The following is a 12,894-nucleotide window of genomic DNA, read 5'->3' as shown; positions in this document are numbered from 1 at the left end:
ACATAGTGAACGGCTCAGAAATTAAAGGGGCGCTACTTTAATCATACTATAGCACAAGACATAGTTCGCTCCCTTTGATGAATGTTAAACTATACTCTTTAACTTCAATCTGACAATCTTATGTTACATCACTCGACAAATATGTCCTTGTTATAAATATATAGATACTTGTAGCCTTCAGTCTTTGGCGTTTATAAAAGAAATAGATTTCTTGAAAGTAAAATTATGTTAAGTTAAATATGTAGGCCTTACAAGCCTTCCTCAGCGTGTTAGTAGGTACTTCATTCAGTGGAATGTACACGTATGTTTTCTACATTAAGAGAATTTAGTGACATAATTGGCCGGCCTTGTTACAATTTTGATTTCTAACTATATGACGGATATAATTAAATCATATAATTAAATGTATACATGTACAGTATACTTAGCAACGAACAAATTAATATTGCTACGAATTGATACCACTTTACACGAAACATTTACACTCATTAAAATAACAATAAAACGCAGTTAAAAGAAATAAATGTATATTTTAATGCATTTAAAATTAGTAAAGTAATACAATATTTGAGCTTATCTGTAGGCCTATATTGATTTCAACTTAAAAGTATAAAAATGTATAGGCCTATATGGATACATATATATTAATAATACAATATTATTGAAACAATTAAAACATTGGATGCATTCTTAAAATAGTAAATACGTATATGCATTTCTAATGCTTTGATAATATGTATAAGTAACAATTTATCAACACGTTGAGGCTTTTTATGTTGCAAATAATGTCGCATACTATAATAAAAGGCAACATTTTAAAATGATCCTTATTTATATGGATGTATTTCTAGTAATACAGCTATTTCATAATGTCGAGGGAAAATACAAAAAGTCAAATAAACACAGAATTTTTCAATTTAGTTTTTTTCATCGTTCATTTTTTAGGTTGAAATAACTTTAACTCTACGTTTATATTTAGTATTAATTCAGGTAGTTATTATAAAATGAATTGTATTTACAAATTTAAACAGCTGAGGTGCAAAATAAAATACCAATTAAAATTAAATTAATTTATAAAAATAACAGTTTAACACGACTAATTTTGTTTGTGTTCAATGTGTGACAACACAATACAAGTATAACATCGACCATTGCTTTTGCATTATGATAAAGGCAGTGTAAAAAAAAAATATCATAAAAAAACGTTTTAATAACAAGCTTTTATGTAATAATGCACTAAAAAGTAGAAAATAAATTATACACTACTATTTAAATAACTATAAAGAAAAGCGTGGGTCACTTTAGTATCTATTGGATACCTTCACTAATGTTTAGGAAGAGACCCACGCTTTTCTTTATAGTTATTTAAATAGTAGTGTATAATTTATTTTCTACTTTTTAGTGCATTATTACATAACAGCTTGTTATTAAAACGTTTTTTTTTCTGAATTTTTTTTCAGTACTTTACATGTTTTATTTACAATAGAGTTACATGACTAAAAACCATTGCGCGCCTACTGAACGTGATGTCGCGCCTACTGAACGTGATGGCGCAGCTATTGAACGTGTTGACGCGTGTGGTGTGGTTGGATAAGTATGCCTACTAATTTGGTCCAAATTTTAATAAATTCATAAAAAATTAATTAGGCATCCAATTAAGTCAAATTTAGTTTCAGATTGCATTGTCTTCATGTCTTGACCCACGTGCCAAATGTGAATCGTATCGGTCAAGTAGAAGTTTCCGAATTTTCACTCCTGCGTTTCGATCTAGACTGACGACAGACAGACTGTCGACTGACGACAGAGGAAGCGAGTTAAATAAAAGCTTGCAGATGGCAGTACATTTACCAAACACGTTCATAATAACTAGAATTAATTAAAATGTATAACTCAATGTTTTAACTTCTGCCCGGGTGATACAAAAATGTAGTGTACGAAAAATGCCTTTAAAAAACACTTTACTCTTTGTTTTTATCGGTTTAACGGCAGTTAAAATGGTTTGCAGATGTCTGTAATCTGATAAAAATCTGCCTTTTTATGTCATTTGTACTTGCTTATTTCTAATTAAAGTTTTTAATATATTTATATTTATTTGTTTGAAAATACTAATAAAATAAGATACAGAAAACCTATACAGTTTAATACTTGCTCTTTAAAATTCATTTTTAAAATGACTTTTAGATTGCAAAAAACAACAATTCTTGTTCAAAAGTTCTTATTCTGAATTATCAAATACCTTATTAACTGAGCTTTTCATATAATTATATTAATACAATAAAAAAACAACACCCTAATACGAAATCGAAAATAGTACTTCCTTTGCAAAGACAGTTTTGAAGTTATTATTAAAACCTAACCTTTTCATTCAATATTATCACTGTTCATTAACATAAACTTAATTTATAACTTTGATGTCATAACAACATTACCACTTACATCACCAACAAGACCACCATTAGTCACATGACCGTTGTGTACAACACCAATGTTAGCCTCATCATCGGTAAAACCCGCATTAAACTGTCCCTTCTGTAGTCCATAATCTTTATGTTCCTCGCTGCCGTTCTCAACATCAGCCCCTTGCACGTCCGCCTCTTTCTCCTTTGATTTCTCCTGGTAATTTCGTTGGTATCTGGCGAGGGTTCTGTTCTCGGGATCTTTGGGACCCCAACTAGGCGCAGGCTGGTTCAGTCTTTTAAAGAGCTACAATGAATACATGGGAAGTACGTTTTACAGAAAATTCATCAAAGAAAATTTTAAGATTTAGCTTTCAACCTTAGATCTTTGTTTAGTTTTTCATAAAAGAACAAGTCTGTAAGTTGAGATATTTTAATTGTTCTATATTACTATTTATTTGAATACAAAAAAAGCATTCTACACTAGTGAATCCAGACTTTCTTCACTTATAAAAAAAGATAAATTAACCTAAGAATTGCAATCGTACCTTCTAAGTTATACCACAGAAATTCCTTAAGTCCGTGTCTAAATCCCAAATACCTCCACTTATAAATTAGAAATACCTTTCCTCATTTATAGAATTCCTTATGACTGTACTTATCAATCGAAAAGAAATATATTAACTTCGTAATATAATCCTGCTTATTATACTATTGAAATACCTCAACTCATTGATAGAATTCCACATTACTGTAGCCTACTTATAAATAAAAAAGAAATACATTAACTCCGTAAGATAATCCTACCTTCTACTGCTTAAACTAGAGAAATACTTTGAATCAGAGATAGAATCATAGATAACCACACTTATAAAATAGAAAAACCTTAACCCTGTGTTTGAAACCCACATTTCTGCACTTATAAGATAGAAATACCTTAACTCCATTTTTAAATCCAAGCTTTCTGAACTTATAAACTAGAACTACCTCAACTCCATGTTTGAATCTAACCTTTCTGCACTTATAAACTAGAACCACCTTAATTCCGTGTTTAAATCCCTGTTTCCTCCACTCGTGAAGGTACCTGACCACATACCACAGGGGCGTCCACACCATAACCGCAGCCACAATCAACCACCCCAGGGCTTCAGCCCAGTCGGGGTAGTGTTCGTCGGTGATTGGTTCGTATTGGACACATTCAAACACTATGATGGCCTAGAACAAAAGATACAATCATTCAAAAACTATAAGACATTACAATACAATGGAACATTCAAACTCAATGACGGTCTAGAAAAATGATACATTGAGACATAAAAATGCAATTATGGCCTAGAACAAATGATACAATGAGTTAGGTACCAATCAGAGTTGGGTAGACTCAGGGACGGTCTACTGACTTGAACCCGGATTCGAACTCGAGACTTACGGGTTAGCAGTCCAGCTCTCTACCGCTAGACCACTCCGTCCCGTATCTTAATAAATCTCACTGATATTACCGCTATCAGAATGTTAACTTTTATCATCATAAATCTCATGTAAATCATCCCCATCACAAGACCTACCAGAATCAGAACCGGTGCGAAGAAGACCCAGTTCCAGAGGAAATAGCCGTAGAAAAGATATTTGGAACTTTTGATTCCTCCAACCATCAACAGCACATCCTCAGCAAAATTTTTGACACCTGGTCGTGACGAAAACCAAAATTAAACTCAATAAACATTGTTGACAAGAGTAACATATGACTTATGTGTATCTATTAAACATGTGATCGTTAGACGCAATTAAGTAGACCGCTTATGTGGGATACAAATCGTCATTAAAATGTATAAAAATCGATTCATAACTTGTGTAACAATCGAACTATACAAAGTTTAGCAATTGGTCTATGAAAAGTATAGCAGCTGATATACAATATATCAATCGACAAGTGAGGTCACCGTATATCACAACAAAGGGGAGGACATTTAGGACCCCTATCAACATTATGCAGACACTCAACTATTCAACAATCGGCCTTACATCAATGGTCTTACACCAATGGCCTTACACCAATGGCCTTACACTAATCGGCCCTACATCAATCGGCCTTACACCAATGGCCTTACACGAATCGGCCTTACATCGATCGGCCTTACATCAATGGCCTTACACCAATCGGCCTTACACTAATCGGCCTTCCACCAATCGGCCTATCAACCTACCATATATCCACACAATAACCAGGATCTCAAGAAACCCCACCAGCAGTAGAGGTAACCCAACAAATATATCGCACAGGTCTTGTAGGTAAGTACCGCCCTAGGAGGTAATAATGAGAGTTACCACTTTAACAATATACATGTTCAAGTTTATCAATATACATGTTAACGTTTATCAATATAGGCCTACATGTTAACGTTTATCAATTTACATGTTGAAGTTTATCAATATACATGTTCAAGTTTATCAATATACATGTTCAAGTTTATCAATATACATGTTCAAGTTTATCAATATACATATATTTATATTTATAACATAATTGTGTTTCAGCCAAGACAACATGCATTTAACTTGCTTCATCTATCAATCGCCAATCTGTCTGTCGTCATAATGTACTAATGTACGTGTACACAAATAACGATATTGTACCTGTGTCGTCATGGGTAGCCCCAGCAAAAAGCCGATGATGCAGACACTAATACGGAACAACATGGCGACGTTCTTCCTCCGGAAGTAAGCGAACTCGTCTTGTAGAGCTGTGAGCACAGTCTCAACGCTGGGGAACTGTGGGAAAAGGATTGGATCAATTTAAAATGAATTCAAAATATACAGAAAACAGCTTCTTTAACGGTTTCAACGATTAAAAAAACATAAACATAATGTTAATTTTAAACAACATACTAAATTTTAACATTGTAAACAATATACTTTAGACTATTATAGGCAAGTTATTTTTTTAAATAGAGTAAAATTTAGATAAATTTGCCAACGGAATTTCTTAGCAATAAGAAAGACAAAATATAGTTCAATTTATGTACGCGATCTCCGCATAAAAACGGCTAAAGTAGTCAGCTGAATTTCCAGCCGCCTTTACTTATCTACACGTGAGTTAGGTACCCAATAAAGCTAGGTGGGATTGGGGAAAAACTATGGTCTAAAGCCAGTAATCCAAACAACTCAAGATTTACAGATTATAAGTCGTTCAATCACTGCCTACGTTAATACAATAGCAAAGAATAAGTAAAAAGTCTAACATATTAATTAAGTCCGTGTTGGCTGGAAAAATCAGAGTCAAGCCACGTACTATGTTGATAGCATGCGTTGTGTCTCCATAACACAGGATTGCATACAGGTTTAATAATACGACAGCCTACCTTAGTCCCCAATAGATAAATGAAATGACAGCCTACCTGAGTTCCCAGTACGTAAATCATACAACAGCCTACCTGAGTTCCCAGACCGAGACAAATTAACATCAGGAAGAAGAACACAGACCACAACTGTGGAACCGGAAGTTGTGACAACGCTTCAGGATAGGCGACAAAAATAAGACCTTGACCTATGTCAAAAGGAAATGACGAGTTACATTTAGGGACATGAACAGTACTTGCAATAGTTTCAGTTGAAAAAAAAAAACACGCTCACTGTGTGTGTATATATATATATATATATATATATATATATATATATATATATATATATATATATATATATATATAAGCGTGTATGTGTGTGTGTATTTGTAGAACGAAATCTTCTATCTTTACTTTGATCGATTGGCATGCCATCCATAGTCTATTTACAACTAGTGGAGACATTATCACCTTTTTGTACTAGCCCAACATATCTATTTCAATAGTGACACATCTACCCATCATCCTTGGTGTCACTAATATCTACCATACATGGTGTTACACATACCTAGCATCCGCAGATGAGATCTCTTTCTACCATTCGTGGTGACATCAAAATACTATCAGTGGTGAAACATCTTACTATCATTAATGGTGACACATATACGTACCATCAGTGGTGACACATATACGTACCATCAGTGGTGACACATATACGTACTATCCATGACACATATACCTACCATCCATGATTACACATCTTACTACCATCAGTAATGACACATCTACCTACCATCAATATACGTACTATCAATTATGACACTTCTACCTACCATCAGTGTTGACACCTGTACGTATTATCAATCGTGACACATCTACCTACCATCAGTGGTGATACATATATCTACAATCAGAGGTGACACATCTACCTACCATCCGTGGTGACATTTTCCACAGCGACCCCTGTATTTTCAGCCATATATCCCAGAATTGAGAATATCGCAAAGCCGGCGTAGAAACTCGTCAGACAGTTAATGATTGGCACCATAATGCTGTCTCTGTAAGACAACATATTACAATGTCAGACAGGTAAAAATGGCCCAATGATGCTGTCTCTGTAAGACAACATATTACAATGTCAGACAGGTAAAAATGGCCCAATGATGCTGTCTCTGTAAGACAACATATTACAATGTCCTCATCTACTTTCGTTTTCGTTCCTTACTGAACATTTCAATGTCAACGTTAGTTATTATAAAGTTTAAAATAATAACATAGTGTTTTCTAGCAGAGTCTATATATTAATTTTTATGTAAAAATCTTTAAGTTTCAATAAATGGATAATGAACAAGGCGAAAAAGTAGACATCTTGTCATGATAGACTATTGGTAGTTATGAATAATATAAGCACATGTTCAACTTGGTAATACTTACAAATTATGGTTTGACTTAATTAGAACAGTATCACTACATGTAATTTAACATTGTTAGAACAGAGATAAATACGACTTTTGCAATAGATTATTACCAAAAAAAACAAAAAAGGCATTGTTATTGAATTTGTTATACCTGAGGACGTTGATATTGAATTTGTTATACCTGAGGACGTTGTTATTGAATTTGTTATACCTGAGGACGTTGCTATTGAATTTGTTATACCTGAGGACATTGTTATTGAATTTGTTATACCCGAGGACGTTGTTATTGAATTTGTTATACATGAGGACGTTGTTATTGAATTTGTTATCCTGAGGACATTGTTATTGAATTTGTTATACCTGAGGACTTTGTTATAGAATTTGTTATACCTGAGGACATTTTTTTTGAATTTGTTATACCTGAGGACATTGTAATTGAATTTGTTATACCTGAGGACGTTGATTTTGAATTTGTTGTAACTGGACATTGTTATTGAATTTGTTATACCTGAGGACGTTCTTATAGAATTTGTTATACCTGAGGACGTTGTTATTGAATTTGTTATACCTGAGGACATTGTTATTGAATTTGTTGTAACTGCTAAACTTCCGGTACAACAGCTGAGGGAAAAGAAAATCTGGGACGCTGCGGCCTTCCATACATGTGGAGTTGTTGTATGATCCCATTTTTTACATGTTAGAAAATATTGTATCTATCATTGTGGAGATGTTGTATGATCCAAGTGTAGACATATTAGAAAAGTTTATATTTTATATCAATCGTTTAAGAGGGGAATTAACACATTTATTTTAACTGAGTGTAATTTAAAAGAGTTATCGTTCATAGTCTTTATTTAAGAAATCATTCGAAAGACATGCTTATTATACGAATTCACAAGAAAACATAATGTGTATTTTAACTTAAACGACAATTAGCAACAAAACTTAGAATAACTATAAATATGTATTGTTTTCTCTAACTTTAAAGCTGAATAAAGAAATATTTAATGACCGACTACGATTCTTATTTATTAGCCTTACATTTGTAGGTAGGATCTTTAGTACTGTAATGTTTTCCCTTTTTGCGTTAAAATATTATGGTGTTTAAGTACCATGACTACTTGCAATTTTTAAATGCAATGGAGTCAGTTGTTTCTTTATTATTTCACCATATGAACAAAATAAATCAATACAACAATAGGCATACCTATACTTCTTTCAATAATATAAATACCTCTGATTCTTTTAACACTAAAATTACCACTGCTTCTTTCAACAATATAATTACCGTTGCATATTTCAGCTTTTAACAATATACATACCTTTGCTTCTGCCAAAAATATATATTCCTTTGCTTCTGTCAACACTATAAATACCTTTTCTTCTGTCAACCATATAAATATATTTGTTACTTTTAACTATAAAATAGGGCCTACCTTTGCTTCTTTCAGATTTGATGTATCAGGCGTCAGTTAGTAATCGATCCCCTTATTGGTATAACAGATGCGTAGCGGTGGCGGGGGGGGGGGGGGGGGGGGGGGAAGCGGGGGGGGGGGGTGACATATGTCCCCGGGCGCCGACCTTAGGGGGGGCGCCAAATTGAAAGTTTGAGGGTGGGGGGGGGGGGGGTGCAAATAAAACGTTCGAGGTGGGGGTGCAAATCGAAAGTTTGTCCCCGGGCGCCGGGAGGGGTCGCTACGCCTCTGGTTTAACAATATAAATACCTTTGCTTCTTTCAGCTTGGAAGTATCGGGCGTCAGGTAGTAATCGATTCCTTTCTTGGCACCGTCCAGGGTGACGCCCCTGACCAGCAGGACTGTCATCAGAACGTAGGGAAACAGGGCGAAAAAGTAGACAGCCTGCCATGATAGACGACAGGTATTTAGGCAGGTTTATTTAGAGACTGCAGGTAATTAGACAGGTTTATTTAGAGACTGCAGGTAATTAGACAGGTTTATTTAGAGACTGCAGGTATTTAGACAGGTTTATTTAGAGACTGCAGGTAATTAGACAGGTTTATTTAGAGACTGCAGGTATTTAGACAGGTTTATTTAGAGACTGCAGGTAATTAGACAGGTTTATTTAGAGACTGCAGATAATTAGACAGCATGCCATGATAGACGAAAGCTGCTTAGTCAGTCTGCCATGCCATATGCTATTTACGTAGTCTTGCGGGATGGGCCGTACATAAATAGTCTGTCAGAAATGACAATATATTATTGGTCAGCCTTATATATTATCGGATAGAGTAATATGACAAAATAAACCGGGAGTGATCTCCCTTAAACTTTCTCGAATATTCTTATATTAAACTACGATAGATGGCAACGCGGGATATAGACAATATTGTTTATCCATTTTTAATTACTTAAACTTTTTTTTACTTTCTCGTATACGAAGTATATAGAAGTTAATTGGGCAAAAAAAATCAAGATTTTTAATAATCTCGACCTTTTACACCTCCCAGATTCGGAAAATATAGTTTTGCAATCATGTCCGTATGTCTGTCTGTGTGTGAGTGTATGTGTGTCTAAAAACACGATAACTTGAGTACCATTACAGCTAGGTTGATGAAATTCCATATATAAGTATTATATTAAATGTGTAGTTCTGTATCAACTTTTCATAGATTTCCGGTAACCGGAGGTGGAACTTATTCTCTTTTTAATTTTTCAAAAGCCTTAAAATTTACATGAAATTTCACATGTAGGTAAAAGATCTTCTTCTTCGTTCTTAATTTTTAGTGTTGGGAGGTATCGAGCCTTATCTGCCAAAGGGTTTGAACTCGAGACTTTTTTCAAATTTATCAATCATGAGCTATGCCGACTCGACCATGCTTCCATCAAACTTAAGGATTACGTGTCAACTGGTTATGCGCCATTGAGGCCATTTACTCCGATTTCAGCCTGCTAATTCTCTGCCTTCTATCAAATATTGAGTTCGCCCCCTCTTTGAAAATTTCAAGTGCCCTTCCCCTCCCCCCCTCCCCCTCCGAGACTCGAGAAAAAAAATTCTGAAAGAAACACCATCTGCATGATTGAAGTTTAGCGAACAAACGTAGGAACCAGGTCTTGATTAGAGATACATTTTGTTTTGCTTTCTACCCTCCTGAAGAGTTGCCTGAAATAAACTCTAAATGCGACTTTTGTCAAGGTTTAGGGGTATGACTACGACTGTATCTAGTATCTATGTGCAGTAACTACGTGTAGATCAAGGTTAAATCCGGTTAAAATGCCTATTCTGGATAAAAATCAGTTTTCAATGAAATTTTTCGTTTCCGGTTATATTTGAAGTTGCTGTACTTATTTTAGTTGTAATTTAGAAAATGTTATGCCCGAAGCATTTCGTCTTCAGTGGGGCCATTTATCTTGTTTTTTTTTAAACAATGTCGAACGCTTCACGAATTTCATCTAGTTTAAATAATACATTATTACCTAATTAGGTTTGCGTAAGATCTGTTGCTAGATTATAGCCGAAATATCAGTTAATATATTTAAAACAGAAGTATATTACTAAAACGATTGGTCGATTAGATATACCTAAAGCTGTTATTTTACATGACAGCGTAAAAATGGTAAAAACTAATTAATTATAATAACAGGATAAATATTTAAAAAAAAATTGTTACTTGTAAAACTATACAATTTACACAAATAAATACTATATAGTGCAATGACTAGATTTCTAAACCTTTCCCACCGTCTTAACTCCCTTGATCAAACAGGCACAAGTTACATAGAGTTAAGTCCCTTTTCACTCTACCGAGATCAAATATACCGTCAGTAGCTTCTAGTACATATCGGCTGTAAGGAAAAAAAAAGTCCATATTTATTCAAGTCAACAAGAGCTATAATTAAGACTACATGCATTTCAAAACTCAAATTAAAACTAAATTTCACATTGATAACCCTTAGCATATTAATTATTCATGTGACTAAACTTAGTTTTTATTTATACTAGCATAATCAGTTAAAATAAAAATTAAATTAAAAAAAAACAACACATAAGTAATGGAATTGTTTTTTTTAATTCATCAAGAGCTCAAGTCAGTTTATATATATTATAAAAAAATGTTCTTACTAAAACTAAATTTCTAATCAACAGAAATTTAAAAAAACAATTAAATTCTAGGTTCATAAGATTCCATTCTTTTTAGTGTTGTTCTAGAATTAATGGAATGTATGGAATGGGACGATGTACAAAGTATTACTGAATGTTGGGAATGAGACGATGTACATTTGTTACGGTCAAAGCCCCAGGTCGGCCAATGCGCGCATTGGCCAATATCGCCTCCCATTGACCGGTCAATGTCCAAAACTTCACTTGAATTTGGGCTTTGGCCGGCGTATCCGCGGACTGGCCATGGACGACCGGCTAAAGTCTGAATTAGAAGATTATCTGGCTAGGGACGACCGACCAATAACCGTGAAGATATCCAGCAGCTGGTAAGCAATTTTTTCTGCTCTCAATAAATGAATTTGGTTGAATGATCCTGGTAACTGAGAATAAACTGGTATAGAATGATATACAAACAAGAGGTAAACAATACCTTACAATGAAACCACTCAGAATAATGAAAATCCGATCATAACTTAGTCTAGATACAACATTGGCCAGTACGTCACAGTACGAAATACACTTTTAGTGCTAAGTTCTTTGGGCTTTGGCCAAGAGAGCCGGCCAATGCGAGCTTTGGCGGCATTTCGGGCTTTGACCGTAACATATATATATATATATATATATATATATATATATATATATATATATAGGCCTATATTTATACATAGATATCAAATTATATGTATGCCATATATATATATATATATATATACCTATATTTATAAATAGATATCAAATTATATGTATGCCATATATATATATATATATATATATATATATATATATATATATATATATATATATATATATATATATATATATATATATACATATATATATAAAGAATCGGAGAGTTTGCTTGGTATGTGTAAAAAATGTCATATTCAATTCATAATACAAGTGTGGGACGCTGTGTGTGTGAATATAAAAGTGGTGTTGCAATTATAATCTGAGATTATTAAAGTGGTATTTAGTAATGAATGCCACAATACAACAGCTGTACTAATCATGTTCTAATATCTAAACTTCACCATGCTGTTTGTGACAAATCCAAGGACTGTATCTTGTACCCAAAGTCTTTGGTCTGCCCGTCCTACGGGAGCACCCTCTGCTGTGGATATTGCTAGTAAGTCTTTTAGTTTATCTCACAATGTCATGCCTGTACATGTATCACGTATCCAAACTTGTGTATGATGTACCTAGTGCATTCCTGTCGATTTTATAAATTTTATGATTGGTGACGTCTATAAAAGAACTACTAATCTACAATGGATGCAATACAAAACATCGTATTTTCATTTGTGTTTGTCTAAACAACTTGTGTGCCTATTCTCATACTGACACTTCGTCACATAATACCTGTATATCACATGTTAAGCTGTATACACCACAGTTATTCAGGGCATATACCGGTCAGAATGGGCTCGTTAGCAGGGGACAGCAACTCTTCTAGGAGAGACAACATCAAAATCAAACAACGGTTGCCTTGTAGTTTGTTCTTGGTTGGACAAATTCTATGGAAGCAAACGCAAAAAGAAAAGCAGGCTGACATCGAAGTCGACGGCCTATAATATGTTCATAACAAATTCACACGTAATTATGTTGGAGAGTATATCTACCATC

General features: G+C 34.0%; 1 protein-coding gene across 4 annotated transcripts in view; it reads right to left on the bottom strand.

The window, feature by feature from the left end:
* Nucleotides 1-2,271: 2,271 nt before the first annotated feature.
* The window catches only part of LOC131942242 (sodium- and chloride-dependent neutral and basic amino acid transporter B(0+)-like), a 298,846-nt gene continuing 288,223 nt past the window's right edge, over nucleotides 2,272-12,894 (bottom strand). For all 4 annotated transcript variants that reach the window (XM_059301988.1, XM_059301989.1, XM_059301991.1 and 1 more), the window contains one exon: nucleotides 2,272-2,357. The gene's annotated coding sequence lies outside the window, so the exon portion shown is untranslated. The remainder of the gene's footprint in view (nucleotides 2,358-12,894) is intronic.

This window comes from Physella acuta, unplaced genomic scaffold, assembly GCF_028476545.2.
Source record: "Physella acuta isolate Inbredline_101_S28 unplaced genomic scaffold, ASM2847654v3 ptg000397l, whole genome shotgun sequence".
NCBI lineage: Eukaryota > Metazoa > Mollusca > Gastropoda > Physidae > Physella > Physella acuta.
This window is presented reverse-complemented; position numbering and strand designations above follow the sequence as displayed.